Below are 18380 nucleotides of genomic sequence, written 5' to 3' on the forward strand. Positions count from 1 at the left end.
TCAATTGGTTCCTGTTCACCTTGATTTATCAAAAGACGGAACAAAACTCGGAGGTATTTCTGTGGGAGACAGATTTACCTATTACCGTAGACTTTTCTCTGAGATACAGATTTGTTTATTAAAATCTTCGACTTTGGGACGTAGCAACTCTTAGTTGTGGGTGAGATCAGCTAAGGGAATCAAGTGCGTAGTTCCTGCTGGGATCAGAGACGTAAGGAGCATAATTGTACCTTGGATCATTGTGAGATTGATTGGGGTTCAACTATAGTCCATACCGAAGTTAGTTTGTAGTAGGCTAGTGTCTATAGCAGCTTAATACAGTGTGTGTTCAATCTGGAGTAGGTCCCAGGGTTATTCTGCATTTGCGGTTTCCTCGTTAACAAAATTCTGGTGTCTGTGTTATTTCTATTCCGCATTATATTTTGTTATATAATTGAAATATTACAGGTTGTGCGTTAGTTCAATCAATTAGAATATTCGACCTCTGATTGTTGATTTATACATTGATTGACACTTGGATATTGGTCTTTGGTTCCATCCAAGTTATGTCTCTTATATTTAATCGGACTCGCAGATTTCTATTTGCTTGAGTAAGGATTAAATCGAGAGATCGAGATATTACAACTCTTTGATATTCTTTATTAAAATTGAGTACAATTGATTCTCTTGAAAGTATATTGGAGTTAGTCCATACAGATTTCTAAGAGAAATATTGTGTGTGGTTGTTGTACCTCCGCTTTTTCACAAATTATGCGTTGAATGGGTGATTTATGAATTACCAAGAACACATAAAATGTGAAAAGACAACATTAAATAAACATGAAACCCTAACAAAATGAGATTATAGTAACTACTATATAGATGTTCCAAAATTGAAATTCAAGCTCTTTGACAACCACAATGTTGCGGAAACTACTCAATGGAAGCATTGTTACTCCTACTGTAATGCAGTATAATGTATGCGAATCAAAACCACAATTACCTTAAATAAACGAAATTCGATTTAGGCAGAATTGTCTTGCTCCCATTGACGTCTCCCTCGAGACATTCCATACGCATCCATTACAGGGCATGCCTTAAAATGATGTACTAAGCTAATATAACATAAGAAGTATGAGAGACATATAGTGTAGCCTATTTTTCTTGCACGTCAGCACAGCCGCGAAGAAATATATGCAGCGATTAAATCATACTTCACTGTTAATATAATACATTCCATAATCATTAATTAACTTTAACAATGAAATTGGGTGATGAACGAAACAGGTTCATGATGAGTTTCACATATGAGCATAACCACCCAAAATCCACTTAATGTTTTTATAAAATACATACCAAACTCGACCCAAGAAAGACGCTACATTCCAAAAAGATATTAACAGATTTACCACTCCAATTGTTAAACAATCCATAGTTGTTGTTGGTTAATTGAATGATTTCTTTATTAAAGAATCTTGGATTTGCATGAATGAGTGTGAATCATACCTGGGATTTGCGTCTGTGAAGAAGATAAATGGCTTGGTTATTTGGTTCATACAACCCACAAACAGAGTTTTAGTTTCACATAGTGACAAAGGGGTTTCATTTCATCAGTTTCACTTGCGGATGTAATCTGCATAGAAAGGGCACAAGTAAGTTTACACTTTCTACATATTTAAAGGATATCCAAACATATGAAGAAATACAACGAATCAAACATTAAGGATTTTTCTTTATTGTTTGATAAGTTCATGCTACGATTTCGACTGTAGGACGACCATTAGATTGTATTTTTGATATGTTAACATCACAATTATATTGTTTCTTTTCAAGTGAACAGAACTTTAAAAATGGCTAGAAATTTAGTGCGTGAAAGTGGATGTACCAAAATAAGCGCTCAACCTTCCAAAGTTCTTAATCACCATGTGAATCTCCTTTACTTCTTTGGGCTTAAGCAAGTCCCTAGGCTTTTCCCTGCAAAAAAGTTTCACCTATAACCGTTAGCAACTACCTTCACCGTAGTAGTTGCACAATCTGTACTTGGAAAGTAATAAGTACATGTAGTACCATCGATAACCTTAAGCGTGTAAATGACAAAAACCTTAAATCATAAAAACTCCGAAGGTAGAAGACATAATTAAGTTAAAAATATTTCTGAAGAGTTAATTACAATTTCAGCGATTATATAACTACAATACATACCTCGAATTGCTGTAACTAAGTATTTGCCCCGACACCCAAAGATTTTTCGAACAGTTTCATTGAATGTTGTATGATCTCAACATATTCCGGTAGTTGTTTAAGGAAACAGAAGAAATTATAGACTTCCATTAAACTAACACTAAAGTTCCAACATATCGTTAATTTGTAATTAAAAGAAAAAGTAAGAATAATGCCCAGGAAATAATGAGTTTGCTCATGAATATTATTCGATAATACACCAGCTGCCTACATAAGAACAAAATAAATAAATTTAACGAGTTAGCAAGTGTACAAAATAACCATTAATTCAACCAAGTGTTGTTAACCATAAATTTTAATTCAATCAAATCTTGTAAACCTGAAATATACATGGATTCGAAAGACAATATGTTGATGTATACATGTCTTCATAGATGATAAATTAAGCAGTACTTAGTATTTCTTAGGTTGGAATTCATGTTTCAAGCGCCTTTGATCACTTCGTGGGTGATAGTTCTCTACATTGGTTTAAACTTTTTACCAAACAGATTAAGAGCACTAATTCATAATCAAAATACCCAATCAATAAATAATGTGATACCGGACACAAATTCATCTTTAATCAGCACATACAAAAAATTTCAAAAATCCATGGAGGTAACAACAACAACCCAATTAAGAAATGACATAAGATTTATCACTATAACCCATGTAGTTTTTAAAGCTTTATGATCAAAAGTTGCTTCCATTCCCTATGGATGAGCAATAATACAAATTGAAGATGGGAGTGGATTGATTCGTAGGATTATTGAGAAGATTCTCGTGGGAATTGAAGATAATTAGAATTAGTTTCAAACGCTGGCAACGAATTAGTAGCAAATAAAGAGGTAGAGATGGAGTAGTACCTGGATGCTACCAAAAAAAATGTTTAAACATCTTAAACCCTTAATCAACTAATTTAAACATCATAAACCCTTAATCAGATAATACTGTGAATTCTAAAAAATTGTACATGAAAAGATCAGGAAAGAAAGGATTTTCCCACAGATACAGCTAATTTAAACATCATAAAAAGTTTTTGATACAACTACTTTAAACATCATAAACCCTTAAAGAATTCTAAAAATTATATATGAAAAAGAAAACATCATAAACCCTAAATTAGATAATACTATGATTTATAAAAGTTATACATGCAAAAAATCAGAAAAGAAAGGGTTTTCTCCCATATTCACACCTCATAGTAGTTTGATTGATCAGGGATCTAGGATTTGGTGGAAGAAGACTGAGAGAACAGAGAAAGGAAAAAAGCATCAACTATAATTGTTTTTAATACCTTAATCTTATTTGATCCCATTTCGATGCAAATACAGGTGCCACAATCAATAGGAGATCATGTTTTTTTTGTTTTTTTTTTCATTCCTAGGGTTTGAGCAGAATTTTTTTATTTCAGATTCACGGTTTTTTCTCTGAAGCTCAGCCAAGAAATTATAGTCTATTATTTCTCTCTGTCTCTTCATTTTCTCAAAAGTGGAGAGCGGAAGCATCACCATTAAGCCGCGCATGGGAACTGGGTCTTCAGCATGCTTAGCATCACCTAAGAGCCGTAAATTTATCTTTCCCAAGGACAAATCCTGACCACCACTTACATATACAAAATTATCCAAATTGTGCTATGTATTCTAGATATTAGTATTTTTCTTCATAGGCTTTGTTTATTAATATAAAAATAAATAGTCATAATAAAATGTACTGCATGAGCATGGAAGTGTTTATTGTTTAGTTGTACTTCATGTGAATGTAAAAAAGTCCATTAAGGTTAATTTGCTTAATGGTTGGTGGAAGAAAATTATGAGTATCATATTATTAACATAAGTTTCATTTGTGTAAGAAAGGTGATGGTTAATGTAAATGTCAACATTAATTTGGTATATTTGTTAAATAAAATATGCATGACTCTTACTTTTTAAATTTGTGTATCATTATAATTTCAATTAGTAATGCAATTAAATACTAATTAAAGGATGACATTAAAACATATGTTTAAATATTGTCTAGAATACATAGCACAGTTTGGCTAAGTTAGCCTAGATAAAGAGTGGTCAGGATTTGTTTAGGGAAAAGATAAATCTATGATTGTAATCAAAGCTTGGATAAGTTAGACTAGATAAATAACGCCCGAGATTTGTCTAGGAAGGAAGATAAATCTACGGTCATGGTTTGTCCAACTTAAATATTGTAAGTGCTTTATTAATTAGTGCTTCACTAGTTGCTCATAATAAATGATCTATTAATTCTTTTCATTATAAAGTGTTATTAGTTAGTGTTTCACTAATTGCTCACAATAAATGATCTATTTGTTTTTTTTCATTATAAATATATCCTTATTTAGTTTAATAAATACGTATTTTCATTAATGAATAATTTTGATAAAAATAACATCAACAAACATTAATGACGGTAGTGGGTGGTGGAAGCGGTGGCGGTTCTTAGAAAGTGATGAGGTGGAGACATTAGTGGTGATCAGGGACGGAGCAACGCCTCATTGTAATCATTTTTGGTTTTTTAATCATAAAATGGGTTACTAAGTCCGTTTTGCACCCGTATTCAATTTGCCTAGGTTTTTTTCTCCCCCTTCCTCAAAATCCTAACTCCGTCCTTGTGGTGGTAGTGGTGAAAGAAGTAGTGGCGGTGTGTGCCGGTGAGAAGTCGTGGACAATATTAGTTCTCTGTCGTTACAACACAGATAACACTGTATTGTGAAAGATGTAGTTGGTTGTTTTTATCACGATTGATAAAGGCAGGTATCATATATTTCAGGGATGATATCAAATCGTATAGGAATGTTCACGACCGTAGGATCACCCAAATGGTACTCTGCAATCTTTGGTCCCAGATTGTATAAATCATGATTTTTAATGTTAAAATAAAATTGATTGCAATATAATACGGAAAAATAAATAATGGAATAATTAACTGACGACCTAATTTTATTCGATCTAACCTCATACATCGCATTTGTGATTGCAAATTAGAATTACGCCCAACAACCTACAAGGGTGGATGACAGTGGTGGTGTCAGCGGCGGAGTCAAAAATTGATATTGAGGGGATGCTTTTCTTTTAAAGAATGTAAACTTTGGTGGACTAAACCCTAAAAATAGATGGTCTAAGTACTATTTATAGGATGACATTCAAGATTTCTATGTATTTATTAGAATTTTAATGGGAATAAAGCCAAGTTAGCCAACCTCTGACTCCGCCATTGAGTGGTGTTAGAGAAAGAAATGATATCATGTGGTTTTATGATGGTGGCGGATATTAATAAGTAATAATAATTTATGTTACTCCCGTGACGCTACAAAACGTTTAACATTATAAAATATAAAAAATGGTCGATCATTTTAATGCTAAAACAAATTTGGTTAAAACACATGATAATTTAAACAATAATATCGGAATCAATTGTCATGTTATTTAATAACCGAAGACAAGCCACATGTATAAAATTCAGAACGTATCAAATACCTAGTTAGTAAGTTCGCGAATGATTCGCGAATTATTCGCGAATTTTTCCGTATCACGAATTTTATCGTCTTATTCGCGTACGTTTGCAACTCCGAACCCAAGTCGCGTATTATGTGGCATTCCCGGATTATTCACGAATCGTTCACGAATTTTACGTATCCCGAATGATACGTCCGCTTAATTCGCCATAAATTTTTTAGCTTTTACTTTTCAAAGATTCCACTTTTTGGGCTTTACTGCCTCCCGAGCATACACGACCGAATATTAGACGTGTTATAATTTTTATGAAATAAAAACGACTGAAGAGATTTGAAGGTGAAGGTGAGAGAGATCTCAAACTCACTAACCAAGCATCTAAACCACCATACGACGTCCTCTTGGATAACTAATGTTGTATATATTATTAATATCATCATATTAAGTTTATTTTTTCTTTAAATAACTCACACATGCATAAAAATTGGTCTATGACTTTATAAATACAAATTATTTGTTATATATAGATACCGAATTTTCAGAGCCGAACTCACATTTATAAATCGAATTATACACGTACGTATGTCGTTCCGAATTACTGACGAATCACGTCCCGTTGACCGAATTTTGGACCGAATCTGAATTTTACAAAACCGTATAATACTCGTACGTATGCCGTTCCGTACGTTTGCCGAATTCTGAATTGCTAACTTGATTCAAATATATATCTTACAAAAACAAATGATTTTTTCCCTATCAGATGGGGGTGAATGATCGTTTTTGAGTGATCGTCGGGCCGTCAGCTCACATTCCCCTAAAAGTGCAAAACACAAATTGTGGATGAGAACGCTCCCTACTTTTACGTCCGAATCCAACGTCCCAAATCTCTACTTGCCTTGATCCTCTTTCGGTTACAAAACCCATTATCACCGATATCTCATCGCATTTAATCCCGTCTTCTCCTCCATCAACAATACCATTATTTGTGCCATTCAACCCCTTTGATTCATACAATGATAATGATGCGTTACATTAGAAGAGTTATCCTTTGAAATTTTCCCTATATAAACCTCAACAGAAGTTATCATCTACCCAGGTTTCTCTATTTCTTTGTTCTGCATGCTCTATCAAGGCTATTAGGTCGGTACCATCTTTAATTTAATTTTTCTTTAAATTTGTCGAATTGATTTCTTCAATTGGATATTTGATTCGGATATTTGATTCTTCCATATCTCAAAAAAAAAAAAAAAAAAAAAAAATTCATTCTGATTTTGTTTGATTCACGGTTAGGTTCTTCTTTCCTCAATTTTTAATTTGATTTTCTTTCTTCATTATAGGGTTTTCCCCTTACCATCGACAATTCCAGGTAGAATGTGCAGAAGATTTGGGTTTGTAAGTAATTATTTATCAAAATAAATTTGTTTTTTTTGGTTAATCATGGGTTCTATTTATTTATTTTTGCTAACCATCACTCATTTTGAATCAGTGTTGATCTTTTCATTGCAGTGAGTTTACCAAGATTCAATTCTGCCTTTTGAGCCATATCCCTTCCCTTTATATGAGGGATAGGGAAGGGATGCCTTCTCCCATTGTGCTTGGTATCAGTGATTGTTTTTTACTCCATTTTTGTGAATGGTAATTAAGGTAGTTCGACACACCAGGTATAGACTGATCCAATTAGTCAAGACTCCATCCTATGATTGTTTTTTACTCCATTTTTGTGAATAATTATTCAGGTCTCACTATATTTCTGTTATTTTTTGTGCACAGAAGTTTCTGATTATTTAGTACTTTACACTTTCACAGAACCATTCTGATGCACTGCACAGGCAAATTCACCCTCTCCTCAACCGACGTCAACAGAGAGTACACCAACATTGACTTACCTGAAATATTCTAATGTAAGAAAGGTCAGTAGAAATTACCATCAACATCGATTGATTGCGTATTTAGACGTGTTAATGTCCATATGATTTAAAAGTAAGTGAATACTTATATCTTTGCGTTATGGCCATGTAAATTAACTATTGACAGTTTTAATTACTAAATAGTACTCTACTATGACTAATGACGAAAGACCATGTTTGCAGTACATGATTTGATTAGCTCCCTTTAGTTATTGGCCCAAAATGTAGAAGACATTGGTTTTTGAGTTAAAAAAATATATACTCTTTACATTACATCCTTCTCATTCAGCTCCATTTCAATGTGTATAAACAGGGTGATTAAACAAGCAAATAAAGGAGCGTGACTCTCCAACATTTGATATTTGATTTTCTATGTACATGTAGTTTGGCCCTTATTAGTTGGATAAAATTTAGATGGAAAATTTTATACTAAGAATAGAACACTAAGGTGCACGTCACCTTATTATCCTAAGGGAAAAAACGTAAATTGGCCTAATTATTTCCTACGTTCGTAGATTATGGGTGCACGTCAAGTTATTATCCTAAGGGAAAAAACATAAATTGGCTTAAGTATGTCCTGTGTTCATAGATTATGGCTTTTCATGTTGACCGAATATGATGTTATTGTTCTTTGTTTTCTTTTTGAGAAACAAATAAGAATCTGAAAATGAATTTGTGAATTGTAATCGATGATGATGTTGTTTTCACTAGAATTCTTAATGCTTATACGAGGGTTTTGATAGAAAGGTTGTTGTGCTTTACAAATTCATGCTCCGATAATAGAGATAGATGTAATGAACCCTGAACTCAATACTTATGACAATAGAGGCATTGACCATTTAATTCTGAATCGAACCCAACTACTCTGTTATTATTGCAACCATTCAAATTGTGCACACTTAATTTCACCCTTTGATACCATTGACTAAATCTGATTTGCTCAATCAATCTCCTGTCTCTGTGTACAGGCTGCTAATGTCGTTGTATGTAAAGCCCGACCTGCACATTGACAAAGTCACGACCAATTAACCAGCTAACCATTTCCCAGTTACTCTGTATTTCGAAATTACTTATTGAGAATGGTTGGTGTTATCTTTCTTTCTATGGGTGTAACAAGGAAGTTGTCTGAGGATGCTGACCATTGATGCATAAAATGTGAGGCCAAAGTCGACCTTCCCATAGATCGGTTTGTGATCTTTGCTTAATACCGTGATATTTAATAATCCAATTTTATTTTTGTTGGTGCCTACCCGTTTCCCACTCAGGTACCTTATCCACGTTGAAGTTGATGATGCAACCATACTGCCGTTTTTTATCACTCTTAAAATCTGCTGGAATCATTGAAGAAAGCCGTGCTTTCAGGGTTCTCACCAATTCTTCACCAGGAAGTGGATTTTCAAGGTTCTCAACAACTGCAAGGATTTTTGTTAGTTACTTCCAAACCAAGATCTTCTGCAATTCTTACCTTTTAAAAGCGTCAACATGAAAATCTGATATTCTCACCTACTGAAGTTCTCATTCACAAACTGTGACTACTACAATCATCTTCACAAAGGGCACAGTCAGTTGTATCAGACATGTACACATTTGACGAACTTTACACATGTTTTATGAAGCTACTGGACGAGGTGGGGTGATGGATATAGAGGATGAGGAGGTGAAGTGGTGGTGCTTGACAACAAAATGTACAATTGACATGTGGTAATTTTATGTGCAAGAAACTTTAGTAAACATTTATAAAATAGCGACACATTATCTGTTTTGTAAATTGCCTATGTATTGCTCACATCGGAGAACTTGATCTAGGAAATCACACGTTGCTACTTTTCTGATTGCCTGTTCGAGGTAATAAACAACGATTAGGGTTGTGCAGTTAGTTACCCGGTAAGCAGTTATCGTTCTATTGCTCTAAATCTATGTGTGTATACTATACTATTTGTTAATTTACTCGAATTAGATTTTTTTGGTTAACTTGGTTGGACTATTTTTGTGGGCGTGTGATAATAATTTGATATGTCGTTACAGAAACACAACCAGATATATTGCTTAATATTCTGAAATAAGGTACGGTTTAAAGATGTTATGTTTTTGTGTTCTTTTTTTTGGGGAATGACGTACAATTCATTTCTGAGAAACATCTTTTAGCCAATGGTTTGGTTAGGAGCCTTCGCATTAGATCCATACTTCCCCCAATCACTGATTAACGGGCTTATGCCCTAAGAGAATGTCATTGGTTTTGTACTACTATATTGATGTAACAACTGCATTAGATCAGGAAGAATCACTGATTAAGCATAAGTTAGACATCACGATCATGGTGTATACGCATTCATTCCCAAACCTGTATAAAGCGGGGTTTCATTTGGAAATCTATATGGTAGGATTTAATGATGTATAAAAGAAATTTTTTATCATAGAGGACTCGCATACGTTTCCACAATCTTTGGTTACAATTTGATGATGTAAATCTGATTTACACAAGTAGTGCATACGAATTTATGACTAGCGAAAATTTCCAAACACCAAAAACTGGGACGACGACCAAAAATACCTTGGAAATACATATCTCCCTCCTAGGTTACTGCGGATGGAATAAAAGGCTACCATAATCGAATCACATTTTGGGTTCGACAGCTGTTCCGTTCTTGGAGTGGACATAATGCAAATGAGAAAGGCGTAGGATCTCTTTACATGGAAACATGAAGTTTTCGGGATTAGCGTAAGTGATTTGGCACTCATAACCTTCCAAGGATTTCAACTGCATTCACAGTCCTACAATTGCAATAGGCCGAGAAACGACAACGGATAGTTTGATGGTATTGTGAACACACAAATCACGAAGCCATCCACGTGTTCACAAACAATATTCGCGTACATTCTAATTCTAAAATTGTACGTCGTATGTGTAAAGGGGATGATTATATCGATTCATCGACTCGAAGCCTTCGAGCTTGTCATTGTCTAGTCGAATATTATCATAAATAATGTTCGTATAAAAGAATAAACAGAGAATCAAGTATAAATGTAAAGCACATGAAGTTCAACGCTGAATGTAAAGTGCTGAAATGTAAATAAGACAAAGATTTACGTGGTTCGGCACTAAGGCCTACATCCACGGGGCTGGTGTTTCACTATGTATTGAATGATTACAAAGATACTCGAATGACTTTAGAGTATACATAGGTCTGCGGAAGTAGGGGGATTATTTACTCTTCCTATATTCTCTCTCCTATATTCTCCTATAATTGCTCTGGATTGGTCGACCCCTTTCTCTCTTAGTGGAGAGGGGTATTTATAAAGTTGGAACGTGGGTCCCACTTCTGAGGTGTCGTTGTGATCTTATCTTCTTGTGCTTTGTGCCCATTTCGCAGAGGTCTTCGGCATGTGCTGCGTCCTAAGCTTGAATACGAAGGGTTATCCTCGCCTCTTCCACGAGCTGATTGACACGTGTATATCTCTTTGGTATTTAATGCGGGTAGATGGGTGTCTGCTCGTGTCAGACAAGTGTCTCTCTGTCTGGTCACATCTGTGTCAGTCAAACTTCCTCTCAGCCGTTGATCTGGGATCTTCCTCGGGATTGGGTGTATTAACACCCGAGGGGTATTATCTGGTGCTCCTCTAAGCCATCATACCTATGTGATCCTCTGTCCCTGACCGTCAGATCTGCTGACCGGTGGCATCTTCTGATGAGATGCTTGTTATCATGTTTTGATATCTTGTTTTGCATGCCTCCACGTGTCTCTTTCTGTACAAGTGGTGGATGATGAAAGGTGTACATACAATTTGCCCCTCTTCTTGTGACTTGGGCGCATTTTGCAATTTAGAAGAAGAAAGGTTGTCCTACACGTTTTATCTCTCCTGAAATAACTTCCCCTATGATACGGGCACGTTTCCCACTTTGCATTGACTTTCCCCATAACTGCTCCTTGGTACGAGGGACAGTTTTGTCTAAGTAAATAAACTAAATCTTATAAAATCTCATTTTCAAAAATACATAAAAAAGGTATAATATATTTAATAATATTAAAATAAAACTAAATGAAATTTAAATAAAATCACATCAAGATATGCATTTACCATCGCAATTTCATCACAAAATTAAACGAATCATAAAAGAAAAAATTCTCAATGCCCAGTGTCCAATTACACTTCTTAAAATTAAATAAGTCCTCATTACAATTCCTGACTAATAATAATTCAACTGACTCTAATAGCAACTTATAATTACAACTCCAAAGAAATTAAAAGGGACTTTGATCAAATCTAAATCGTTAATTAAAATTTAAAATCAAAGTACATAAATTGTACGTACTTACCTGTAGATCGAGGCGTGCTTTCTCTTCCATATAATAATTGATTGTTATTCCTGTCAAATAATCAAGAAAGAGAAATCATTAATACAAGACCGTGGGTGGAGTCTTTGAACATGAGGTTATGCAAAATAATAATAATAGAGAAGTACAATCATGAATTATATTAATTTTTTTCTTAATATTTACTCATTTTATTAAAAGATAAAAACAAAAAAGTTCCCAAAAAAAATAAATTTAGATTTTTTCTAAGAAATTCTAAAAATAAAAACACGATTTTCTTGGAAACTCTAAACATGGAGAGTTTTTTTTTCTGTGAACAATATTTTCTTGTAAAATTAATAGAATTATATTCCAAGATGATTAAGGATATGCATAATATTTTTTTGAACAAAAATGCTGCAAAAAATAAATTTTCTATCCATATACACAATGGATATCCAAAATTACAAACATTAGGTAACTTTTTTTTAGATTTTGATCGATATTGTTTCCATTTTTATGGAATTTAAATACTATTTTTAGGATTAATGTGTCTATATAAGACGTTGAACCGGAGTCAAAACCCTAATTTTCTTGATGCAATCTCTCACTTTCTCGACACAAGTTTTCGATGAGGTAGTATTTTCTCTTCCTGTGATAGTGAGTTTCCTTCCGTTTTTCTATTCTATCTTTTATACAGTTTTGTTTCCATTTTTTTATTAATCGAATCTTTTACATAATAATGAATCGCTTGGAATTTTTTTATCGCTCTTATATAATTGATCATGAGTTTTTTATTTGGTTGATTTACACCGGATTTCTGATTTTGGATTCAGGATTCATACCACTCCGAGAGATTGAATTTCATTATGTTCCATTAGCAATTAACATGGTCCGGGTAATGATTTCATAGATTTTATTTATCTTATTCTTACCCCGGCTTTGCTATCGGTATACACGGGTTTCAACTAAGATGGGCTATCTTTTACTGCCTATGTGAACTAATTTTTTTTGGTAGGGGTGGCTCAATCCAGGGGGAGTCTGTACATAGATCCCCCTGATAACATGGTGAACATCTCTCTTACTCTCTTCTTAGTTATTTTGATTTTCTATCAAATTTTGAGCTTATGGTGGTGTATGATTATGAGTTTAAATTGTGCAAAGAGCCGGGTCGATAAAAACTAACATTTTACCTGACTATTTTCTTCGTTGTTTGATACTCTTGTTATATTTTCTTGATTATATTTTGTAGATGGTGATGATACTTCCACGCAGTGAAGTGGTGTGAAACTGGGAATTCTAATATTCTTAACGAGTATATATTTCCAGGGGAATCTATTTTAAACCTCCGGTTTTTGAATTGATTTCGTTGGATCATGAGGTCCTAATCAAGTACAGGTTTTTGGTTGTCTCACCAAAGTTTATGAGAAATATAGTTGCTTCAGGTATAACTAAACTGCTCTTTGATTGATTAATCATGAAGTTTTGCCGAATTATGTTGGTTATTGGTTTAGGTATTGATGAGTTTGATTATCTCTATGTTTTAGTTTATCTACTGATACCAATGAAAATACGATCGACGTTGATACAAGCCAAAGACATGCCATGGACATTTGATACAAATCGCCAGGTAAACTATTGCGATTCAGTTTCATCTTGGTGGCCTTACTTATTTTTGTATATATGTTTTCCCAATAGATTTGTAGTTTTCATGCATGGTTTATCTTAGGTGCTGAGAAGGGTTTGGTTAGTTGGCTCTTTGGTAAGGGTGTTTCATGAGTTTATGTGTTTTTGGTGATTGTGGATATCGGCGACTTGGTGTGCTTTTTGACTTTTGTTTATCGAAGCCATGAATCGTTGATAGATATCTATTGCAATCTGAACCGATATGAGGAGCGGATGTCAAATATAAATTAATATGAAAAACTGCATGTTCGGCTCAAATCAGAAAATGTGGAATCAAAAACACTTTATTGGATGTGATATTTAGTGTACTGCAATTCAGTTTCAGCTATCAAATGCGATAGACTAAAACTGAAATATGTAATGAGTTGGATATTGATTTGGTGCATGCATCTGCGACAACATCCCTTAAAAGTAAAATCAGAATCAAACAACCGCCATTGAATTAGACTCGAACTTATCTTATAAAAGTGTTTTGGATGTACTACATATCATGTTACATGGACTAATTAGTGTAGATCATATTTTTTTTCCTTTACCTAAACTCTTTTATTTAGGTTTAACAGCTTAGTTTTCTTTTGTTGATATGTACAATTTGGGAGGAGCATTGAATACAATATAAATGTAAATGTAATTTGTATCACCCGAAGCACTATATTGATGACCAACAATTAATCGTCATATTGACAATAAATTAGAGAGTTGGATTATGCTAACAAATGTATGTGGTATAGTTGTAGTAGCAGATTAAACCCGGAGTAAAAAACTCAATTCCTTGACCCAAACAGTATTTTAGATCGGAATAGGATTTTGATTGGATTTGATTACCCCCATTCGATAAAGACCATAAGATCGCTTTAGAAGATAAATATCTTTTTTATGCTTCGGTTTGTACATAGTATTATATCCGTATATAAATGAGATGGAGTACAAATTGGAGTGGAGATATGAGAAACTTTATAAGTTTAGAAGAAATTTTTTCCCAAGATAATTATCATACTTTTAGATATTCCTTTTAAATATCTTTGGTGTGCTTTGATTTTTACATATTATCAGTCTATAGATCGAGATGGAATGGAAAGTATGGAGATGAAAAACTTCGTAAGTTTAGAAGATAATTTTGCTTCATAATATTGGAAGTTGCTTTTAATTTTTGTTATTGTGGAATTTTTTCGCGAGTGACCAGAATGAACAATGAGTGATTCTTATTCTTTCCTTTTTTTTTGGTGTGAATTTTTTACATTTTGTGCGCAACATATTTATTTTTACATTTTGATCGCATGCTTTATTTTTCGGGTTTAAGGGAATAAATTTTATTATTTGTTGATATAATGCAGCAAGCAAATCCTTGAGAAAATATGTGAAACCGATTAGACTGTTAGAACCAGTGACTTCCGAGCAAGAGACAACGTGGAACGATCCCGAGTTCAAATGCAGGTACATGTATATGTATATTATTGTTCTATGTGCATGATTGTAGATTTTGATTCCATTTTTATTTGGAATGCATTTTAGTGCCTACGGGAAGTATACGTTCGACAATGGTGCCGACACAACCAAGGATGGATCCAGAGCAAGCAAAATAGCCAAAAATGCAAAAACGCAATCATGGAGAGGAGATACCAAAGCCTTGATTTAAGTCATGTTGAATGTTGAGTTCGCTTGCATTGTTGCATTACATGTATAATTTTTGATTTGTTTTGGCACATGATTGTGTGCATTGTTGCATTACCTGTATAATATTTGTTCCGTTTTGTTGACACATGGTTACATGTATAATTTATGCTATTTTTTTTACTTATCAGGGATGTATTTTTGTTGACTATGAGTAAGTAGAGCATAGAGATGCAATTCATATTTATTTTGTTTTATACTAAGGTGTGTGTAAAAGAAGGACAAGAGTCCTGGCTCTGATGAGGATGAGGATAGGTAGTTGGAAGACGCTTTGGCACTATTTGATGAATGATGGACAAAATATTTTTTTGATGTATTGTTTTAGTGTTCAACATGAAATATGGATCAAACAAGTTCTTGATCTTGAAGGTATAAACATATGCATCTCGCAGCGACGGAGAAGATAATGCTTTGCGCCCAGCACTGAGAGGATATGGAAGAATCCTAAGATGAAGTTTATTTTCATGTTGTTGCGACTGTTGTCCCCCTTGGAGTTTGTATTTTTTCGGATGCGTCTTGGAGTTTGTTATTTTAACCTTTTTTGTTTTAATTTATTTTCTTGCACACTAACTGTAGAATTTTTTTTATGATGTTCTACCAGTTTATTGTAATAATATTTTTAATCCTAATGAAGTTAGTTTCAAAACATGATCCAATATGCCTTAAACAAGAAATAATCCCGTGCATAGCACGGGTGATAAACTAGTACCTTATAAAATCAAACTCCCACATATTAGTTTCCTATTATACCTTCTTGTAACAACAATATTTGGTGTGGTCTATGGAATATAAGAAACATGTTGTGGTATGGTGTAATTTATGGGTTTTATTGGAGTTTTCAACTATGAGATGCTAAATTAAAATTAAGGTAGGTTTATTAATCCATTTTATCTTAATATTTATTTGTGATTTCTTTGATCGAAAATAATATCTTCTTTTTATTCTATTTCAAATTAAGTAAAAGAATTATGTATAATTGCATAATATACATGATCTTAAAACTAGAATTTGAGTTAATTGTAGAAATAATTTACAGAAGGAAGAGTTCACGTTTTTTCGTTAGATGGAACTTAGTTCCATGATAATGGAGGGTAATTGTAGCGTCCCCAAAGCTAGCAGCTGACTAATCCAAGAGATTAACCAAACACAGAGGCAATAAGAATCTAAATCATATACTTAAGCATTCAATTAAGAAATCTGCTACAAAAACTAGCCCCGCTCTGAGATATATATATACAAAAACTTCTCTCATATGATACATATATAATAGTCATTTAGTTTACATATATAATATACAACATAATAAACATCACCGAAGTTAACCAACTAACAGACTCAACTCCTCGAAGCTTCGCTGCGCAACTCTGATCTTTCTCTGAAACTGAAAGTGGGAATGAGTGAGCACATAATCCCTAAAAGGGGTGCCCAGTATGAATAACATTTAACTTTCAAATAATCACTGGAATGATCTACAAAACATTACATGTTTTTCCTAAACATAAAAAGGCAACCAATTCACAGATTTAAACAATCATGTATATGGAACTAACTCCTTCGTCAAACAATGTATAATATTAAATGCCAAATTGCAGCACCTAGTAGTTAATATTGCGGTGTATCGCCCTAGCCATAGCATAAAAGCTCGAAAGCAAGTAGGTATAAATGAAGGAGCAGTATCCTATATACCACAGATGGGAAATCTTACTTTCCAAGCATTCAAATGGAAATTATTATTTCCCAAACAATTCATAGAGACAAACAAAGCATTACAACTCCTTTCCAAACCATGGAAATATTAAAAGAATCAACAGAACTTTCAGAATTTAAATTAAACAATGCATTGAAAGCACAACCGGATAATGCATGAATTTGATAAACATAAACTCTTGTAAAAGAAAACAACAATAATCACAAGAGAGCTAAATGTAAACTCCCACCTCTTTTGATGACAAGCCACGCCTATCTCGAGATCCATGATCCACTGGTTCATCCTTTGAATCGATCGTTGTTAATAAAGACTAACTGTTAATCACACAAGAACTCTAAGAATCTATCCAAAATGGCTCACACAAGAATCACAGTAATGAATAAAAACATGATTAGGGTTTCAGAAGAGAGAAGAAGAGAAGAAGAACAGGAAATAGGCGTGGGTGCAAGAAGGATTTGGCTTTTCCTGAAATGTGAACCATTAAATTCCATGAAAGGAAAAATTGTCTTGGAAATATATCGATCCATACCTCTATAAACTTATAATATTTTGCGTAGGGATGGTAAGTATCTATGTTCATTTAGTAGTCCTAGATTTTTTTTCTAAAATTAGTTGTTACCTATTTTAGGTACGCGCCTTATATAGGAGCACTTACCATTAATACTGATAGTTTTCACAAAAAAAAAAAAAAATCTTAAGAAAGCTACAAATAAAACTCCAGCGGCTTGGATTTTATTTTTTTAATGTAAATCAAGTGTAAGAATTTTTAATCAAATCTCAACCAATCAGGATCAAGGGTTTCATCGACCTACCAACATAAAAGAAGGTGAACGTTATCGTTTAACGCAGATCATTAGATTGAATCAATTTAATTAGTAATTGACGGCCACGATATGTAAGGAGGATAACTTGTATTTTAGCCAATCAGAAGCGAGGGTTTTGTTCACCGGCCAATGGGAGGAGAGGTAAGCGCAACTCTCGATGTGGTGTGAGAGATGTGGTTGGGTGTTTAGGTTATTGATTGATGTCTAGTAAGTATTATATTAACTGCCTAGTTTAAACGCAAAACATATAGTTCTAATTTTTCGTTAGTTTAATTTACAAAACTTAACCGTAGATAAGTGTTAATAATATTTCATAGACATTTAATCATGATTATTATTTTTATCATTATATACCTTTATCGAAATTTTAGTTAAGTTAAGTTCGATATGATACTAATTGAGAAATGCTAACATTACTGAAAAAGCGGGGGTCTAACAACACCACCCAATATTTCTCTTAAAAATCTGTATGGACAAACTCGAATATACTTTTAAGAGAATCAACAAGACTCAATCAATTAAAAGTATATCAACGAGTTTATATCTCCCTTCTTGATTTGATTTACTCAAGCAAGAACTACGAGTTCTAATCAAATACAAGGAATAACTTGGATGGTACCAAAGACCAA

General features: G+C 33.6%; 1 long non-coding RNA gene across 1 annotated transcript; it reads left to right on the top strand.

Moving 5' to 3' along the window:
- The first annotated feature begins 6559 nt into the window (after positions 1-6559).
- Positions 6560-9541, top strand: LOC113276540. Its single transcript, XR_003324451.1, has 6 exons — positions 6560-6803; positions 7001-7055; positions 7170-7324; positions 7470-7573; positions 8539-8725; positions 8836-9541. It is a non-coding gene; the product is annotated as an uncharacterized LOC113276540 (long non-coding RNA).
- The last annotated feature ends 8839 nt before the right edge of the window (positions 9542-18380 follow it).

Source organism: Papaver somniferum, chromosome 4 (assembly GCF_003573695.1).
Source record: "Papaver somniferum cultivar HN1 chromosome 4, ASM357369v1, whole genome shotgun sequence".
Taxonomy (NCBI): Eukaryota; Viridiplantae; Streptophyta; class Magnoliopsida; order Ranunculales; family Papaveraceae; genus Papaver; species Papaver somniferum.